The sequence below is a fragment of the Sapajus apella genome, unplaced genomic scaffold (genome assembly GCF_009761245.1).
Source record: "Sapajus apella isolate SASKATOON/1434 unplaced genomic scaffold, GSC_monkey_1.0 scaffold101, whole genome shotgun sequence".
In the NCBI taxonomy this organism is placed as follows: Eukaryota; Metazoa; Chordata; class Mammalia; order Primates; family Cebidae; genus Sapajus; species Sapajus apella.
Window position 1 is genome coordinate 1,830,559 of NW_022437041.1, and position 21,961 is coordinate 1,852,519.

Here is a 21,961-nt window from a genome sequence, read left to right on the forward strand (position 1 = left end):
ATGGCATGATCTTGGCTCCCTGCAAGTTCTGCCTCCAGGGTTCAAGCAATTCTCCTGCTTCAGCCTCCCGAGTAGCTGGGATTACAGGCATGGGCCACCATGTCTCGCAAATTTTTGTATTTTCAGTAGATACGTGGTTTCGCCATGTTGGTCAGGCTGATCTCGAACTCTTGACCTTAGGTGATCCGCCCTCCTCAGCCTCCCAAAATACTGGGATTATAGGAAGGAGTCATTGTGCCTGGCCAGCTACTGTCTTTTCTTTGACCCTTCTTTCCAGTTTTAAAGATAAAGCAGGAAATAATCTTCTCTGAAGATACTTGATACAAATTCTCCAAAACCCAGGAACACATGCTTTTACTTCACTGATAAAAATTTATTGCAGTTTGGCACCTGGGTCTAGTTCAGCAGGTGGATGAGCTGATTGATGCATTCACCCTGTTAGGTGTGCCCATCTCCTTGAGGAAGCTCACTCTATTTTTGGTAGCATGATGGGCTACTGAGAGGCAGAAAGGGAGCAAGAACCATGAGCTCTGCTGGAAATGCTCCCCCAGGAAGGCAATTTCATGAATGAGGTCTTCCAAGCAAATGACACCAAACTCCCCCAGATGCTCCTCAATCACAGTGTTGTCTGTCAGAGGGATAGTCTTATTCTTGACCCTGGCTTCTCCATGTTTCAAACTGAGTTCCCGGACAGACTTCAGATTTGGAAATCCCCAGGTCACATAAGGTTCGACTATACGCAGCATTTTTAGGTTCCAGGGAGTGACTTTTACAAACACATCACTAAAAATTTTCTTTAGCGAAGTCTTGCAATGGTTCTCTGCACTAGTAAACTCATGCCATCAATCCTTTCAATGCATATGACAAAGGCCAAGGAATGCTTATCTGGCAATTCCAAGGTGTGAGACTTCACTTCTAGTCACCTGACACGCACCTTGTCACGTGTCTGCCACCAGGAATCATGTAGAAATGATTCCAATCACTTAAACCTGGGCCCTTCTCCTTTCCTCTGCGTCTTCTTTCCCAAAAGTGCCTACTTTGCCTGAGTGGCTTTGATAAGTCTTCTTCTTTTTCAGGAGATTTTTTGGAACCAAAGGGATTTTTCTTTGCTCTTGCTCTGCTGTCTTTCCAGTGTAGCAGCTACTAATCATGTACAACCCCCGAACTCAACCTTTTTCATGGCTGCATAGTATCCCACGGCATATATGTGCCACATTTCTTTATCTAGTCTATCATTTATGGGCATTTGGGTTGGTTCCAAGTCTTTGCTATTGTGAACACTGCTGCAATAAAAAAACATATGTGTGCATGTATCTTTATAAGAGAATGATTTATAATCCTCTGGGCATATACCCAGTAATGGGATTGCTGGGTCAAATGGTATGTCTAGTTCTATATCCTTGAGGAATCGCTACACTGTCTTCCACAATGGTTGAATTAATTTACACTCCCACCAACAGTGTAAAAGTGTTCCTATTCCTCCACATCCTCTCCAGCATCTGTTCTCTCCTGATTTCTTTAGTGATTGCCATTCTAACTGACATGAGAGGTATCTTAATGTGGGTTTTATTTGCATTTCTCAAATGACCAGTGATGATGAGCTTTTTTTCATATGTTTGTTGGCCGCATAAATGTCTTCTTTTGAGAAGCATCTGTTCATGTCCTTTGCCCACTATTTGATGGGGTTGTTTTTTTCTTGTAAATTTGTTTCAGTTCTTTGTAGATTCTGGATATTGGCCCTTTGTCAGATGGGTAGATTGCAAACTTTTTTCCTATTCTGTTGGTTGCTGGTTTACTCTAATGATAGTTTCTTTTACTGTGCAGAAGCTCTTTAATTAGATCTCATTTGTCTACTTTTGTTTTTGTTATCATTGCTATTGGTGTTTTAGTCATGAAGTCCTTACATATGCCTATGTCCTGAATGGTATTGCCTAGGTTTTCTTCTAGGGTTTTAATGGTGTTAGGTCTTAAGTTTAAGTCTTTAATCCATTTTGAGTTAACTTTTGTACAAGGGGTAAGGAATGGATCCAGTTTCAGGTTTCTGCATTTGGCTAGCCAGTTTTCCCAACACCAGGCATTCTAAGTCACAGGATGAGACAGGAGGTCAGCACAAAATACAGGTCATAAAGACCTTGCTGATAAAACAGGTTGCAGTAAAGGAGCCAGCCCAAACCCACCAAAACCAAATGGGTGATGAGAGCGACCTGTGGTTGTCCTCACTTCTACACTCTCACCAGCACCGTGACGGTTTACAAATGCCACGGCAACGTCAGGAAGTGGTCTAAAAAGGGGAGGCATGAATAATCCACTCCTTGTTTAGCATATCATCAAGAGATAACATAAAAGTAAACAACCAGGGCCGGGCGCGGTGGCTCAAGCCTGTAATCCCAGCACTTTGGGAGGCCGGGGCGGGTGGATCACGAGGTCAAGAGATCGAGACCATCCTGGTCAATATGGTGAAACCCCGTCTCTATTAAAAAAAAAAATACAAAAAATTAACTGGGCATGGTGGTGCGTGCCTGTAATCCCAGCTACTCAGGAGGCTGAGGCAGGAGAATTGCCTGAACCCAGGAGGCGGAGGTTGCAGTGAGCCGAGATCGCGCATTGCACTCCAGCCTGGGTAACATGAGTGAAACTCCGTCTCAAAAAAAAAAAAAAAAAAAAGTAAACAACCAGCAGCCCTTGGGGCTGCTCTGTCCATGGCTTAGCCATTCTTTTATTCCTTTACTTTCTTAATAAACTTGCTTTCACTTTGAAAAAAAACAACAACATCAAAAAGGCGTCTAGAGTTATCTGTGAAAATAGGATAAATTTTTTATATTTCCATCCAAAGAAAAATTTCATAAGATTCACAGAGCCTCTATTTTCTTTTCTGTGGGACTACATGTATTTTTTTTCGCTTATTTTATAAAATTCCTTGAGATATTTCAGAGTACAGCAATACCTAAGCATATCTATAAGTAGAATGAAATTTTGACTTAAAGTGACAGGAGGTTAAACCAATTCTAGAAACCTTACAGTATTTGCAGAAGAGAGCTCTGGTCTCAGAATTTGGAGAATGGAATTTTACTTCTGCTTCTGCTACTATCAGGGTGTGTAACCTCAGGCAGGTCACAGAATTCTCTCCGAGCCTCAGTTTCCTTGTCTGTTAAAAAAGGAGGTTGTAATAATTTTTTTTATCTTTAGTATTACTTGTTTCCCTGGGGACCTACTGACTTCTGGATTGATGTAAGCCCAAATAAGTAACAACTTTAACATTTATGATTAAGAATTCTCCATCTTTACAATCTTTGAAGATAACCTTGTTATAGCAGGCAAAGAAAAAGATAATGATAGAATGGCGATGACAAATCTGATATCTAAACCCCACGTAATTAATGATCCATGTATTATGGAAGCATGAGCTGTATGGAAAACAATGAGTTTTATAACACGAAGACTTTGTTAACTAAGACAGCACATAAAGCTCATTTGAATCCTTTCATTGTGAGAACTGGGGCTGTTTTCCTGGTCTGGTAATGACATGTAGGACTCCGTATGCTCAGTTAAAGCCTAAGGTGTCAGTGTGCATGCCAAGGAAGTGTAATGTTTTCAATGGTTCTTGATTCCAAAACACTAAATTATTATCTGGGGCTACCAGGCAGTCTATTCAGAGATTCTATTTTCCTTCAGCATGGCCAGTCTTTGTGCATGAAACTGTTGTAGATTGAATTATCAATTTACTTATACAGAAAATCATTTGCATTGATCTTCTTGCGTGAGGGGGAAGGCTGGAATCTGAGGATAGATTCAGCTTTGCTTGCTGCTGAGTTTGCTTTCAATGACTTACATAAACCTGTGAAGAATGTGATATATATCATTTTATGTATAAGAAAATTTATTGGTAATGTATCATTGAATGTTTATTTTATGCACTGCTCATTTTTACAGTGACTGCTGTATCACTTTCTCTTTATAAATATTATGCCATTATTAGTTTTTTTTTAACTTTGTTTTAAATTGCATTTTAGGTTTTGGGGTACATGTGAAGAACATGCAAGATTGTTGCATAGGTACACACGTGGCAGTGTGATTTGCTGCCTTCCTCCCCCTCACCTATATCTGGCATTTCTTCCCATGCCATCCCCCCCAACTCCCCACCCCCCACTGTCCCTCCCCTATTTCCCTCCAACAGACCCCAGTGTGTAGTGCTCCCCTCCCTGTGTCCATGTGTTCTCATTGTTCAACACCCGCCTATGAGTGAGAATATGCAATGTTTGATTTTCTGTTCTTGTGTCAGTTTACTGAGAATGATGGCTTCCAGGTTCATCCATGTCCCTGCAAAGGACACAAACTCATTGTTTTTGATGGCTGCGTAATATTCCATGGTGTATATGTGCCACATTTTCCCTGTCCAGTCTATCATCGATGGGCATTTGGGTTGGTTCCAGGTCTTTGCTATTGTAAACAGTGCTGCAATGAACATTCGTGTGCATGTGTCCTTATAGTAGAACAATTTATAATCCTTTGGATATATACCCAGTAATGGGATTACTGGGTCAAATGGAATTTCTATTTCTAGTTCCTTGAGGAATCGCCACACTGTTCCACAATGGTTCCACAATGGTTGAACTAATTTATACTCCCACCAACAATGTAAAACTGTTCCTATTTCTCCACATCCTCTCCAGCATCTGTTGTCTCCAGATTTTTTATTGATCGCCATTCTAACTGGTGTGAGATGGTATCTCAATGTAGTTTTGATTTGCATTTCTCTAATGGCCAGTGATGATGAGCATTTTTTCATGTTTATTGGCCTTATGTGTGTCTTCTTTTGTAAAGTGTCTGTTCATATCCTTTGCCCACTTTTGAACGGGCTTATTTGTTTCTTTTCTTGTAAATCTGTTTTAGTTCTTTGTAAATTCTGGATATCAGCCCTTTGTCAGATGGGTAAACTGCAAAAATTTTTTCCCATTCTGCTGGTTGCCGATTCACTCTAATGACTGTTTCTTTTGCCGTGCAGAAGCTGTGGAGTTTGATTAGGTCCTATTTGTCTATTATGGCTTTCTTTGCCAATGCTTTTGGTGTTTTGGTCATGAAGTCCTTGCCTATGCCTATGTCCTGAATGGTTTTGCCTAGATTTTCTTTTAGGGTTTTTATGGTGTTAGGTCTTATATTTAAGTCTTTAATCCATCTGGAGCTAATTTTAGTGTAAGGTGTCAGGAAGGGGTCCAGTTTCTGCTTTCTGCACATGGCTAGCCAGTTTTCCCAACACCATTTATTAAACAGGGAATCATTATTAGTTTTTTTAAATGTGGTTTGATTAGCTTTGGAAAATACTTCTGTAAAGTCTATTTAATCAGAACATAGTCGATAAATTGTTAAGAAGAAAGTAATATAATTGTTGATGTCATACAATGTTCAGTAGAATAAAAATTTGACCATTCGTTGTCTAAGGCTCATTTTGACACTAATTTATTGCATGATTTGGGAAAAGTTTATTTAACACTTTGGACAGTAATTTCTTTTATTTTTTTTCTCTTTTTGTTCTCTCTGACACACACATGGACATCTCATGTCATAATCACACATAAAATAACACAAATTATATCCGTAGATAATCTCACATTTGGGATCAATATTATGCCTTGATTTTGCTTCAGATGAAGTCAGTTTTTACCTCATTAATCTTAGATTGTAGAGTACTTTTAAAATAATGTTACTTGTTTTCATGTAAGTGCCTCAATTTTCTAAAGCAAAACATTTGAAACATTTCAAAATCCTTGTAAAAGACAGATTTAGCAACTGAGTTAACGAGAGTGAGTATACAGAAATCCCTTCCTAATTGATTTCTTCTAAGTATCTGTAATAGAAATAATGTAACTCCCCTAGTACAGACAAAATATGCATTGCAGATTTTTAAAATTATACTTTAAGTTCTGGGGTATATGTACAGAATGTGCAGGTTTGTTACATAGGTATACAAGTGCCATGGTGGTTTGCTGCACCCATCAACCCAACATCTACATTAGATATTTTTCCTAATGCTATCTCTCCCCTAGCCCCCAACTCCCCAACAGGCCCCAGTGTGTGATGTTCCTCTCCCTGTGTCCATGTATTCTCATTGTTTAACTCTCACTTATGAGTGAGAACATGCAGTGTTTGGCTTTCTGTTCTTGTGTCAGTTTGCTGAGAATGATGGTTTCCAGCTTCATCCATGTCCTTGCAGAGGACATGAACTCAAACTTTTTTATGGCTGCATAGTATTCCATGGCATATATGTGCCACATTTTCTTTATCCAGTCTATCATTGATGGGCATTTGGGCTGGTTCCAAGTCTTTGCTATTGAGGTCCTTGAGGAATCACCACACTGTCTTCCACAATGGTTGAACTAATTTACACTCCCACCAACAATGTAAAAGCATTCCTATTTCTCCACATCCCCTCCAGCATCTGTTGTTTCCTGACCTTTTAATAATCACCATTCTAACTGGCGTGAGATGATATCTCACTATGGCTTTGGTTTGCATTTCTCTAATGACCAGTGATGATGAGCTTTTTTTTTATAGGTTTGTTGGATGCATAAATGTCTTCTTTTGATAAATGTCTGTTCATATAATTCACCCACTTTTTGATGTAGTTGTTTTTTGCTTGCAAATTTAAGTTCCTTGTAGATTCTGGATATTAGCCTTTTGTCAGATGGATAGATTGCAAAAATGTTCTACAATTATGTAGGTTGCATGTTCACTCTTATGATAGTTTCTTTTGCTGTGCAGAAGCTCTTTAGTTTAATTTAGATCCCATTTGTGAATTTTGGCTTTTATTGACATTCTTTTTGGTGTTTTAGTCATGAAGTCTTTGCCTATGCCTATGTCCTGAATGGTATTGCCTAGATTTTCTTCTAGGATTTTCATGGTTTTAGGTCTTATATTTAAATCTTTAATCCATCTTGAGTTAATTTTTGTATAAGGTGTAAGGAAGGGATCTGGTTTCAGTTTTCTGCATATGGGTAGCCAGTTTTCCCAAAACCACTTATTACCATTTATTAAATAGGGAATCCTTTTTCCGATTGTTTTTTTGTCAAGTTTGTCAAAGATCAGATGGTTGTAGATGTGTGGTATTATTTCCGAGGTCTCTTTTCTGTTCCATTGGTCTATAGATCTGTTTTGGTACAAGAACCATACTGTTTTGGTTACTGTAGCCTTGTAATATAGTTTGAAGTCAGGTAGCACGATGCCTCCAGTTTTGTTCTCTTTGCTTAGGATTGTCTTGGTAATACAGGCTTTTTTTTTTTTGTTGTTGTTCCATATGAAATTTAAAGTAGTTTTTTTCTAATTCTGTGAAGAAAGTCATTGGTAGCTTGATAGGGATAGCATTGAATGTATAAATTACTTTGTGTATTGTGGCCATTTTCACAATATTGGGTCTTCCTATCTGTGAGCATGGAATGTTTTTCCACTTGTTTGTGTCCTCTCTTATTTCCTTGAGCAGTGGTTTGTAGTTCCCCTAGAAGAGGTCCTTCACATCCCTTGTAAGTTGTACTCCTAGGTATTTAGTTCTCTTTGTAGTAATTGTGAATGGGAGTTCACTCATGATTTGGCTCTCTGTTTGTCTATTATTGGTGTATAGAAATGCCTGTGATTTTTGCACATTGATTTTGTATCCTGAGACTTTGCTAAATTTGCTTATCAGTTTCAGAAGATTTTGGGCTGAGACGATAAGGTCTTCTAAATATACAATCATAACATCTGCAAACAGAGACTTCCCCTATTACCATTTGAATACGCTTTATTTCTTTCTCTTGCCTGATTACCCTGGCCAGAACTTTCAATACTATGTTGAATAGGAGTGGTGAGAGAGGACATCCTTGTCTTGTGCTGGTTTTCAAAGGAAATACTTCCAGCTTTTGCCCATTCAGTAGGATATTGGCTGTGTGTTTGTCATAAATAGCTCTTATTATTTTGAAATACGTTCCATCAATACCTCGTTTATTGAGAGTTTTTAGCATGAAGCGGTGTTGAATATTATCAAAGGTCTTTTCTACATCTATTGTGATAATCATGTGTTTTTTTATCGTTGGTTCTGTTTATGTGATGAATTACATTTATTGATTTGCATATGTTGAACCAGCCTTGCATCTCAGGGATGAAGCCAGCTTGATTGCGGTGGATAAACTTTTTGATGTGCTGCTGGATTCAGTTTGTCAGTATTTTATTGAAGATTTCTGCATCAATGTTCATCACGTATATTTGCCTGAAATTTCCTTTTTTTGTTGTTTCTCTGCCAAGTTTTTGTATCAGGATGAAACCAGCCAGGATGGTATCAGTCTTTGCTCTCACTGGTTTCAAAAAACTCATTTGTCTCTGCCTTCATTTTGTTATTTGCCCAGTAGTCATTCAGGAACAGATTGTTCAGTTTCAATGTAGTTGTGCAGTTTTGAGTGAGTTTATCAATCCTGAGTTCTAATTTGGTTGAACTCTGGTCTAAGACACTATTTGTTATGATTTGCATTCTTTTGCACTTCCTGAGGAGTGTTTTACTTCCAATTATGTGGTCTATTTTACAATAAGTGCGATGTGATGCTGAGAAGAATGTATGTTCTGTTGATTTGGGGTGGAGAGTTTTGTAGATGTCTATTAGGTCCACTTGGTTCAGAGCTGAGTCCTTGTTGATTCTATCTTGTTGATCTGTCTAATATTGACAGTGGGGCATTAAAGTTTTCCTCTATTATTGTGTATCTCTTTGTTGGTCTCTAAGAACTTGCTTTATGAATCTGGGTGTTCTTGTATTGGGTGCATATACATTTAGAATAGTTAGCTCTTCTTGTTGCATTAATCCGTTTACCATTATGTAATGCCCTTCTTTGTCTCTTTTGATCATTGTTGGTTTAAAGACTTTTATCAGAGACTAGAATTGGAACCCCTGTTTCTTTTTTGCTTTCCATTTGCTTGGTAAATCTTCCTCCATCCCTTTATTTTGAGCCCATGGGTGTTTTTGCAAGGGAGATGGGTCTCCTGAATAAAGCACACCAGTGGGTCTTGACTCTATCCAATTTGCCAGTCTGTGTCTTTTAATTGGGGCATTTAGCCCATTTACATTTAAGGTTAATATTGTTATGTGTAAGTTTGATTCTGTCATTATGATGGTAGCTGGTTACTTTGCCCAATAGTTGATGCAGTTTCTTTATAATGTCGATGGTCTTTACAATTTGGTATGTTTTTGCAGTGGCTAGTACTGGTTGTTCCTTTCCATGTTTAGTGCTTTTTTTTAGGAGCTCTTATAAGGCAGGCCTGGTGGTGACAAAATCTCTCAGCATTTGCTTGTCTGTAAAGGATTTTACTTCTCCTTCACTTATGAAGCTTAGTTTGGCTAGATATGAAATTCTGGGTTGAAAATTCTGTTCTTTAGCAATGTTGAATATTGGCCCTCATTCTCTTCTGGCTTGTAAGGTTTTTGCAGAGAGATCCACTGTTAGTCTGATGGGCTTCCCTTTGTGGGTAAACCCAACCTTTCTCTTTTGCTGCCCTTAACATTTTTTCCTTCATTTCAACCTTGGTGAATCTGACAATTATGTTTCTTGGGGTTGCTCTTCTCAAGGAATATCTTTGTGGTGTTCTCTGTATTTCCTGAATTTCAATGTTGGCCTACCTTGCTAGGTTGGGGAAGTTCTCCTGGATAATATCCTGAAGAGTGTTTTCCAACTTGGTTCCATTTTCCCTGTCACTTTCATTTCACATAGTCCCATATTTCTTTTAGGCTTTGTTCATTTCTTTTCATTCTTTTTTCTCTAATCTTATATTCACACTTTATTTCGTTAAGTTGATCTTCAATCTCTGATGTCCCTTCTGCTTGATCAGTTTGACTACTGATAGTAGTGTATGCTTCATGAAGTTCTCATGCTGTGCCTTTCAGCTCCATCAGGTCATTTATATTCTTCTTTAAACTGGTTGTTCTAGTAAGCAATTCATCTAACCTTTTTTCAAGGTTCTTAGTTTCCTTGCATTGGGTTAGAACATGCTCCTTTAGCTCTGAGGCTTTTGTTATTACTCACTTTCTGAAGCCTACCTCTGTCAATTCATCAAACTCATTCTCCATCCAGTTTTGTTCCCTTGCTGGTGAGGGGTTGTAATCTTTTGGAGGAGAAAAGGCATTCTGATTTTTGGAATTTTCAGCCTTTTTGTGCTGGTTTCTCCCTATGTTGGTGGATTTATCTGCCTTTGGTCTTTGATGTTGGTGACCTTCAGATAGGGTTTCTGCGTGGACATACTTTTCGTTATGTTGATGCTCCTTTTTTTGGTTTGTTAGTTTTTCTTCTAACAGTCAGGCCCCTTTGTTGCAGGTCTGCTGGTGTTTGCTGGAGTTCTGCTCCAGAACCCATTTGCCTGGGTATCAACAGTGGAGGCTGCAGAACAGCAGAGATTGCTGCCTTCTCCTTCCCCTGGAAGCTTCATCTCCAAGGAGCACTCACTAGATGCCAGTCAGAGCTCTCCTGTATGAGTTGTCTGTTGACCCCTGATGGGAGGTGTCTCCCAGTCAGGAGATGGGGGTCAGGGACCCACTTGAGAAGGCTGTCTGTCCCTTAGCAGAGCTCAAGCACTGGGCTGGGAGAAGTGTTTCTCTCTTCAGAGTCAGCCAGCAGGAATGTTTAAGCCTGTGAATCTGTCCCCACAGCCACCCCTTCTTCCAGGTTCTCTGTCCCAGGGATATGAGGGACTGGGGCTGCTCCCTTTGCTTCAGAAATGCCCTGCCCAGAGAGGAGGAATCTAGAGAGCAAACAGTAATTTCTTTATCTGAAAATAGGTATCATAGGACCTGATTTATTTTCTTCACAGATTGGTGTGAAGATCTATGGGATAATGGATATGGATGATCTTTGAAATTTTTAAAAAGTATTTGTCACATGCAATAAAATAGAAGCACAAGAATACTAGAGATGAAAGAAACCACACAATTATTTCATCTAAACCATATCAATAATTACATTAAATATAAATGGTTTAAACACTCAATTTTAAAACTAAAATGCCAGACTACATAAAAAAGCAAGGCCCAAATACATATGCATTCTAAAGAACCTGAACTAAAATGTAAACACACAGAGCAATAAAAGGTAAAGGACAAAAAACTACCGTGTAAATTCTAAGAAAGTCAAGACAATAATATTAATATCAATGTAAATTTCTAAACATGAAATATTATTAGGGATAGGGAGGAACCATTTATAATAAAAAGTTTAACAACCTGGAAACCATCATTCTCAGCAAACTGACAGAAGAGCAGAAGATCAAACACCGCATGTTCTCACTCATAGGCGGGTGTTGAACAATGAGAACACATGGACACAGGGAGGGGAGCACTACACACTAGGGTCAGTTGGGGGGAAATAGGGGAGGGACGGTGGGGGGTGGGAGCTGGGGAGAGATAGCAAGGGGAGAAATGCCAGATGTAGGTGATGGGGAGGAAGGCAGCAAATCACACTGCCACGTGTGTTCCTATGCAACAATTTTGCATGTTCTTCACATGTACCCCAAAACCTAAAATGCAATAAAATAAATAAATGGGGAAAAAAAAAGAAAAAAAAGTTTAACTTCTTTTTTTTTAGAGAAAAAAGAAAAAAAAATGAAGAAATAGAGAAGGAAAGAAAAAGAAGAATGAAAGAGAGAAAGAAAGAGGAAGAGAAAGAGGGAGAGAGAACAGAAGTCTTGCTTTATTGCCCAGGCTATAATGCAGTCTAAAAATGGGTATTGAAAACCTCTTTTATGTCAATAGTTGTGCTTAACAATGGAGACAGGAAGGAATAAGAGGAAAATAACAAACAAGCAGCCAACCAATTTAATTTCTAAAGAAGACATAGCAATCTTAAATAATAACAGAGCTGCAAAATATATGAAATAAAAAACTTACAGGTGACAAAGGTAAACAAACAAAAAAAGAAACAAAAAAAGGTGACAAGGTAACAATTACAGTTAGTAATTTCAACACTCTAATTCCAATAATTGATAAAACAAAAAGACTTAAACTTAGTAAGGACATATAAGATTTAGACAATACCATCAGGTAACTTAATCTATTTGGCATATATATTCCACACCACAACAGAAGAATACACATTTTTTTTTTTTTTTTGAGACGGAGTTTCGCTCTTGTTACCCAGGCTGGAGTGCAATGGCACGATCTCGGCTCACTGCAACCTCCGCCTCCTGGGTTCAGGCAATTCTCCTGCCTCAGCCTCCTGAGTAGCTGGGATTACAGGCACGCGCCACCATGCCCAGCTAATTTTTTTTTATTTTTATTTTTACTAGAGACGGGGTTTGACCATGTTGACCAGGATGGTCTCGATCTCTTGACCTCGTGATCCACCTGCCTCGGCCTCCCAAAGTGCTGGGATTACAGGCATGAGCCACCGTGCCCGGCCAAGAATATACATTTTTAAAAAGTGTATGTGGGCATTCAGATACATTATATGCTAGGCGGTTAAACCATGTCTCAATATATTTTAATGGATTGCAGTTATGCAATATAGGCTCTCAAATCTCAGTGGAATTATGTTAGAAATACTAATACATTTGTCAAATTCCCAAATATTTGGAAATTATCGCACTTTCCTATACAAACCATGGTTAATGCAAAAAAATAGATGAAATTTGAAAATAGTTTGAACTGAATAAAAATAAACATAATAAAGCAAAATTTGTAAAATGTAGTTAGGCAGTGCATAAAGTAGTTCCTGTTTATCTCGGGAAGTTATACATGAAAAAATCAATCCGTGTAATTCACCATATTAGCATTTCCACCATGAGGAAAATCTATATCATGAACTTAATAGATCCAGAAAAAATACATTTGAAAAAATTAAACAACCATTCGAAAAATCATGGCAAATTAAGAATTGAAGAGAATTTTCTCAATCTAATAAAGGGCTGGCATCATATTTAATGGTAAAGGACTGAATACTTTCATCCTACCATCAGGAATGAGACAAGAACACCTGTGCTGATCACTTTATTCAGTACTGCACTAGAGGTCCTGGTCTTATAATAAGGCAAGGCAAGACATAAAACATCTTCATATTGGAAAGAAGGCAGTAAATCTGCCTTTACTAAATGATGACATCGCATACACAGATAGTCCTAAGTCATTTACAAAATAGCAAGGTTACCAAATACAAGATAAATATATTCAGATATAAGATAAATATACTCAGATATAAAATACAAGATAAATATATTCTTTCTATATGCTGGACATGATCTATTTAAAAATAAATTAGCAAAAGCATTCAGAAACATACTTTTATTAGGAGAAAATTTAACAAGATATGTAAAAACACACACACTGTAGACAATAAAACATTACTGAAATAATTTAAGAAAATAGGCTGAGCAGTGTGGCTTACACCTGTAATCATGGCACTTGGGGGAGGCCAAAGCAGGAGGATTGTTGGATTGCTTGAGGCTGAATTTTGAGATCAGTCTGGGCAACATAGCAAGACCGCGTCTCTCAAAAAAAAAAAAAAAAAAAAAAAAAAGAGAAAATACAAGTAAATGTAAATTTATATTTCGTCCACGGATTAAAACATTCATATTGTTAAGATGTCAGTTTTCTCCAAATTGATCTACAGCATAGACTCAATGCAATTCCCACTAGTATCCCAGCAAGGTTGTCTTTAGCTCAGTTTAGTCATGCTGCATGTATACATAATTTACAACCACAGATTGTACATGATAAATATATACAATTTTTATTTGTTAATTAAAAATAAAGTTTAAAAATGAAAATGTTTTTAGAATTGGGCAAGCCGAGTCTAAAATTTATACAGCAATTCAGAAGATTTAATAGCCAAAATGATTCTGGAGAAGAACAAGGTTGTAGAACTTACCCTACTTGATTTCAAGGATTTCTATAACTGCATTAATCATGGCCGTATGGGGTGAAATACAAATTAGTGGAACACAATAGAGTTGAGAGTTTTTCAACAAAGGTGCAAAATCAATCTAACAAGAAAGGAAAATATGTTTAACAAATGTTACTGGAGCAAATGAATATCAATCTTACCAAAAATGAATTGTCAATTCTTGTCTTACACTATACACAAATGTAACCTGAAATTAATTGTAGAACTAAATGTAAAAGCCACAACTATAAAATTAGGAAAAATATAGAAATCTTTGTGACTTTACAATAGATTATTTCTTAAGTAGAATACAGAAAGCACAAACCATGGAAAAGTTGTCAAACTGAAATTCATCAAAATGAAAAATTTAAGTAAGGACCAAATAGTAAATATTGTAGGTTTTGTGGACTTAAATCATCTGTATTGCAACTACTCACCTTTGCCAGTGCAGTTCAATAGAAGCTGTGGATGGTGTGTAATGAGTGGAGGTGGTTGTGCTTCAATAAACCTTTATTTACAAAAACAGGCAGCATGCAGGGTTTGGCTCATAGGGTCAGTGAGCCAACACTGGCACTAGCTGGACAGAAGCTCTAGCGTGAGATCTGGCAATGTCAACACAAGACCATGTGATTTGTGGAGGAAAAAAAGGAGAGCTTTATCTTCTAAAAACAGCAATCTGCAGACTGGGGAGGCATAGTCTTTAATACAAGTGAAAGTGTGCTCTCCAAAGAATAACGGAAGGGTTTGGTTTAAGAGGTAAACTTCCTGCTGCAGGACTCAATCCTGTTCTTCCAGGCAGCGAAAGGATTCAAGCTTGTTTGGTTCTGATTGGTCCAGATAGTCGAACCCTGATTGGGTGGCTTCCTAATCCCCAAACCGGAAGTCTGTCAGATGTTCCTTCCAAAGGGCTGGTCTGGAGTTGGGGGTTCTCTCATGGCTTTTCTTAGCTCCAGGCGCAAGAGCTATTCTAGCTTAAGGGTATGAAGCAGGGTGTTTGTCAAAAGCTGCCTTTTCTAAGAACACAGAGCGTGTGACTCTTCTCTCACCCCGCAGTGGCTACTTGTTTCTGTTATGTAAATTTGGTTGTCTCCACTAGCCACAAGGAGTTCATCTTGTCTCAAGAGCTTATTTACAGTTTTATTTCAGAGCAAGATAAATGATGTCCCTTAAATAATAATGTGAATTAATGGCAGAGGCAGCACTAAATCCCAATTTCTAGTTTATGTTTTTATTACTAAAGTTGAAAGCAAGATTCTCCTTTTAGAATGTAACTGTGCTGTTATGAAATTATAAATACTTAAGAATTTGTTCATAATGTTCTCTTTTTTTTACTTTTATTTATATTTTGATTAATGCCTTTCTCTTGTTAGAAGAAGGAAAGAATTAAAAGTGAGTGATCTTGTTTTCATTTTCTCCATGTGCTATTTGAATGCCTATTCTCATTGCAGCATCATCCACAAGAAGATATGAAAAATGACTTTCATATTCATGTGGCATTTTATTCAAATCTGTCAAAAACAGAATTATGGCAGTTATTCATTTATATTTTGACATGATTATTGTTGAGAAAATCACCAATCTAAGTTATTATATGAAAGGAAACATGATAGGCATGCATTACAGGATCTTTTTCATGAAGTAAAGATTTCAAAGAGAGAAAACAGAAAAAGAGAATCAATGTATGTTTGCTTTGTGTTGCTTTATTTTAAAAACCTGCCATGTTAAAACAAAGTGAAAATACAGGAACATTTTAGGTAGGGCAAATTCTATTTATTGAGACTAGAATATACCAGATACTATGTGAAGTATTTTACTTATAGATCTAATTTTATTTTCACAGTATCTCTTGCAGATACTAATTGTCCTCATTATGTGGATGAAGAAACTGATATTCTAGGAAGTTTAGTAACTGTATCGATTTAGTGCAGCTGGGAAGGGTGTGGACTTATTAAGTCAAAACTAGGTCTGTTAGACCATAAAATCTGTGCTTTGAATACAGGTATTGATCGACTTACCACCTATGCAACTTACGACCATTTGACTTTACGACCACAATCGCTAGCCACGACTGCTCTACGTCTGGCAGCGCAAACGTTGCCCAGCTGGGCGTACGACAGTGCAGACCAGCTTCCGGCAGCACTACCATCTCCGCGTGCATATAGCCTACTCAACTTACGACCAAATCGTGTTACGACCGGTCCGTGGTCCCGACCATGGTCGTAAGTCGAGCACTAGCTGTATTGTGGATCTGGGAAAGAAAATGAAAAACTCTAGGAGATTCTTAGGTCCAATTAGTAATTGTGGTCGCAACACTTAACAGTGAATCCAGAATATACAATTATACCCAAAACTCTTGCAATGCCTTTTTTTCATATTATAGAGAATTATAGAGAGACTCTACTCTGGAGCTCTTTATGTTTGTATTCAAAAAAAGGGGAGATAAAATAATGAAGAAACCACGTGCAATTCTAAGACATATGTGCCCTGCACCTTTCTTTATTTGAATGAAACAGATCCAGACAATCATTAGCTCCCTGCAAAAGTTGAGACAGATGATTTGAAGTAACACTTTCTCCCTATTTGTTTTTATTTTAACCTAGACTTCTGGATAGCCTTGCAGTCTTGGTGACAAGACTGCCTCACTGGAGGCAGATAGGTTTCTAAGAGATTTGGTAGTTTTTAATCATTAAGTTAGAACAGCTTATGAAATCTTTGCTGGGGCTGAGAAAAATGGAATTATCTGATTATTAGTATTAGGTCAACCCTGACTTAAGTCCTCACTGATGTCTCTGCAAAAAAACTTGGAAAAAGCAGTTTTCTCTCCAGACCTCAATATCTCTTGTGGACTGTTATAAAATGGTGTAAATCATCTGAAAAAAGAAAAAAAAGAAAAGGAAGGAAACACTTTTCTATTTGAAAATATGATATGTACGTTTGAAAGTAAAGATGGTATAGAAAAAATTTTTTAATTATGCTTCCACAGGGTTTTACAGCAACTTTTTTTTTTTCGCCTGGGAAGTTTAGGGCAAGGAAGACAAGAAATTGGTAATGCCTTGAGCCTGGCAGTGGGTTTTCCCAGAAGAAATAATGCAAAGCCGTCAAATGAATGACAGTTTCTAAAGTCTGCATAACCAACTCTTGACAGATGGCACACTGCAGAGGCCATGTGGCACGGGAATTTCCAAATTTCCAGTCTAATTTCATTTGCTTTTTAAAAACTTTGGCAGCTGAAGTGGCAGCAGCTGACCTCTAACTGCTACCCCGGGGAAACAGGAGTGCTTCTACAGCAGGCCGTGTAATGAGCGGTTTGTGAGCAAGGGCTGTAGAGGGTGCTGGAGAACACGGGCTCCACTAGGGGCCACGGCGAAGGCCGTCCTGACATCTAGCCGCCAGCACACCTTTGCTTTCCATCTTTAAGGAGGCAGGCTGGCATAGTCAGACGTCCCCGCATCCGAGGCTTCGTTTTACCACTGACAGCTGTGTGACTTTGGTCAGCTTCTCAACTTCAAGTTTTTTTCCTCATCTGTAAAAATCCTAACTTGTGGAGTTATCATGAAGATTAAGGCTAATGTATATTAAAATATTTAGTACAGTACTCAGCACAGATTAGAGCCCAGTGAAAGGCCCTAATTATGTAACCAAAGGAAATTCCTGTCATATTTTTTATTTCTAGAAATTCAGTTTCCTGATTGTTTACCAGAGGTTCACGGCATGGTGCTAGCACAGTGTTGGGAATTAGAAGACAGGAAGGTGGGCCTGGAGCGGTGGCTCACGCCTGTAATCCAAGCACTTTGGAAGGCCGAGGCGGATGGATCACCTGAGGTCGGGAGTTTGAGACCAGCCTGACCAACATGGAGAAACTAAAAATACAAAATTAGCCGGGCGTGATGGCACATGCCTGTAATCCTAGCTACTTGGGAGGCTGAGGCAGGAGACTGACTTGAACCAGGGAGGCAGAGGTTGCGGTGAGCAGAGATCACACTACTGCACTCCAGCCTGGGCAGCAAGAGCAAGACACACACACACACACACACACACACACACACACACACAAGCACACACATGAAGATAGGAAGGTGAGTGAAACTTCAGCACAACTCTTTAGAAGAAAACAGGTAAATATAAGACTTCAGGTTAAGTAAAATAAATAACAGAATGGGGGGAACTTTTCAATGTTTAAAATGACAGAAGTTAATGTGTAACTAATTTAAGCTTAAGGTCATAGGAACTCTGACTGTATTTCTGTGTATTAGGTGGGCAGGATGTATTTCCTCCTTTCTCATTTGAACACCTCTCATAGTTTGGGGTTCCCTTAAAGCTCTACTAATTAATGACCCACGAGTGTTGGAATAGTTCGGAAAGTGGTAAGGCTTCTGTGGACGGGAGAAGTCAAGGAAACCTAGGACTTGACTGCGCATTGAGGGTGGGTTTTGATATTTGAAGTGGAGGAGACTCACATGAAGAAAGGCCAGATGCTGGGCTAAGGCTGAGTGTGGCTGAAGCCTGTAGGGCAATGAGCCACCGTGCAGGCGGGGTGGGGGGAAGAAGGGTAACTGGAGCAGCTGGTGAGGAGGTGGGCGAAGGAGTTTAGTCTGAGTTTTGGAAGTCCCAGAGAACTGGGCAGAGAAATCCAGATTTGTCTCATGAGCATTCAAAAGCGATTCCGGTTTTCCGAGCACAGGGCTGGCATGACGATATAGATTTATAAAAACTGGTTCAATAGCAATGAGCCAGACAGATTAGCTCCAGAGAGACTCTGGAGCTGCGGATGCCGGATCAGACGCTGAAGCACATTACTGAGCATCTTGAATTTGAAGAGCTCTTTAGAACATCAACTTTGATATTTTTCTTAATTTAATCTTCATTTTGAACAATAAATCTGACACTAGTAAAGAGAACTGAATATTTTTGCTCTCTTAGGGCATTATATGGAATCCCAGCAAATGAAATCTAATTTCTGCCTAACCTGCTGCCTAATACCATTTGAGACTCCCAAGTCATATTTCTGCTCCTCTCCACCTGATCTGACACAGTGGCAACCATATTTTTTAAAGCTGCTTTAGCTATCCGGGAAAGTATGGATTTGACCTGGCGCTCAAACACTCCCAAGTTTGAGAGATTGGGGAAGACAAAGGTTGCCAGAATGTCCATCTCAGTAAATGTGAAGAAAGAGTCTGTACCATTTAAATGTTCACTCATGTATGACTCTATGATTATCAAAGCTAACTTGGATTATACATTTGGAGAGTTTTCTTGAACCTTACAGACTCAGAGAATCTGTAAGCTCTTAACTTTGGTTGTTTTCCTTGTTAAAAGTTGAGCTGATACTACCAATCTAAGTGCTAGATTGGACCACAGAGAAGTGGTGGATGCTCAGTGCGTAAGGTTAAAAAATTATAAATCCAATTATCAATGTCCAGTTAGCCTGGGTGGAGCCCAGCCAGGATCTTTGTCTTCGCTGCTGCTGGTTTGAATCCCATTCTCTGGATCTAATTCCCTGACCAGAGGCTAAGCCAGAGCACGGCTCCTTGCAAAAAGCAACGCCAGTGAATTAAAAAATTTTTCTTTGGCTTTAGTAGTGAAGTAGTGAGCCTAGAAAGTCCATGTGGGATGGACCCACAAAGAGTTGGTGAAACAAGGAAGCCTATGTGGCAGGCCCGGGTTCACAGTGTGTCTGTGAAGTGGGAAAGCCTGCGTGTGAGACTTGGGGGCGGTGGCTGACTTGCCTGCAGACTTCTCCCCTTCCCTCAGCCTCCTCTTTACTCCCAGCAGTTTAGTACATTTTTAAAAGAATATATTTTATTGCATTTTAGGTTTTGGGGTACATGTGAAGAACATGCAAGATTGTTGCATAGGTACACACATGGCAGTGTGATTTGCTGCCTTCCTCCCCTTCACCTATATCTGGCATTTCTCCCCATGCACTCTCTCCCCAACTCCCCACCCCCCACCGTCCCTCCCCTATTTCCCCCCTACAGACCCCAGTGTGTGATGCTTCCCTCCCTGTGTCCATGTGTTCTCGTTGTTCAATACCCGCCTATGAGTGAGAACATGTGGTGTTTGATTTTCTGTTCTTGTGTTAGTTTGCTGAGAATGATGGTTTCCAGGTTCATCTATGTTCCTACAAAGGACACAGACTCATCGTTTTTTATGGCTGTATAGTACATTTTTTTCTGACAAATCTTTTCAGGCTTAGCTACAGGCTAATTGTCAGTGATGAAAATGAGAAGAATTATAAAAATGAAAGACAGGACTCCTGACCCGTAGCTCTCTGGTACATTTGGTGCAACCAACCCTTTAGTGACGTCTGGCTAACCCTTTACTAAACTTTTTATCCATTTAATTTTACAGTTATAAAATAACATGTTTTTGGTAAAATATCTAGAAAACATAGAAACGATATAATGAAATAAGTAAAGCATCATAATTCTGACGTCCAGATATACCTATTGGTATATTTTCAGTGTATTGCATATTTGGAATTGTGCTATATAAATTCTACATCTGCCCTTTTACTGAACATATTTTTGTGAGCATTGCTGTATGTCATTCATTTTTTTTAAAAAGGTAAGATTTTAATGGTTGCAAAGTGATTTGTTGAAATACCATAAAATTATGTAAGTATCATTAGGCTTTAATCGATTATTTCATCTCTATTCTTCTAGAGAGTCAGGAATTCTTCATTGTGCCTTTTCATTGAATATGTTATAGGAGATTATGATCATCACATCCAGCGAGGGTGACTGAAACTCACTTATGCCTGGGTGAAGACATCTTGGCGTTTTGTTTCATGGTACACAGCGACAGGTAAGGAACAACCCGAAGGGGCTTCTGTTAGAGGTATGAGAACTACCCTAGGCCAAATATGCTGCATGGAACATTTCATTATCCTGCTTACATCCTCTCTTCCACTTTTCTGTTTATCCTCACATTGTCACCTCATCCTCTGGCCACAGCCCATAGTCCCAGATTTGGGCATCCGGCCCAAACTGGGCTAATTAGCATTTTGTCCTAAGACTTCGGACTAAAACTGAGAAATATCTTAAATGACTGTCTAATAACTAAAGCTAGAAGATGTGCTGCCTCAGAGTTGTTGGTGGCTAAATTAATGGCCATCTGGAAAGAGAAGTAAGAAGGCAATTGAGAGAGAGTGAGGGTGAGTGTGTGAGCAAGCTGGAAAGAGAAGGGAATGAGGCAGATATGCGGGAGGTGGCAGTGATGAGCTATGAGAAATGGAGAGAGAACTGCTGGCACTTACATAAATAAGTGATTTGAGCTCTCCACTGAGCAGACTTTGGATTTCATGAGTACTAAGAATCTTTATCATAAAATGTTCCTTTCCTCTCTTTATTTGGCTCAAGGTGGTTTTCTGTCACTTGAAATCAAAGTCATCCCAATGCTTACCCTGATGGTAATTTAAAAACTACCAGCCTCCAAATTCTGCTTCTGCTTACCCTTTTCCTTGAAAAAATCCTCATCTGGAGTCTTCTGTTATTTCTTGGTATAATGTTTAAAAACTTCTTTTTAATTTCTCGGTTTTAGAGAAGCAGCTAAGGAAATAAATGAAACAGAGACATAGGGGAAATAAAAATACCTTTAGAGGAGGGATGCTAGATCTGTGAAATTCTAAAATAATTAAAATTTTTATGGTGTTTTCATGATGTTGAATATGAATTTGCCAAGCTTTTACAGATGCAGGGAATGTTGTTTGCCAGTTTAGCCGAGCAAACTGACCAAGTCTCTGAAGCACACTGAGGTCTCAAAGTCATACCTCCTTGGTAAATGTCGTACTGGATTGTATAATGAAGTCCTTTAAGTATACTGCTAAGAGTCTAATAAACCAAACCCTTAAAAATTGTGCTTTTTAAAACTTGTTCTGAAGTTGTGAATATCTACTATGTGCAAATCAGTGTCCTAGTTGGACTGAAGGATATAAAGGAGCTCAAAGCAAAAATGTAATGTGCTCTTAAAGAAATTTACAAGAAAAAAAAAAAAAACAACCGCAATAAAAAGTGGGCAAAGGACATGAACAGACCCTTTCCTAAAGAAGACGTAAATGTGGCCAACAAGCATATGACAAAAACCTC

At 38.7% G+C, this 21,961-nt stretch overlaps 1 pseudogene; it reads right to left on the reverse strand.

Moving 5' to 3' along the window:
• Nucleotides 1–396: 396 nt before the first annotated feature.
• Nucleotides 397–1,151, reverse strand: LOC116536498 (annotated as a pseudogene).
• Between the last annotated feature and the right edge of the window lie 20,810 nt (nt 1,152–21,961).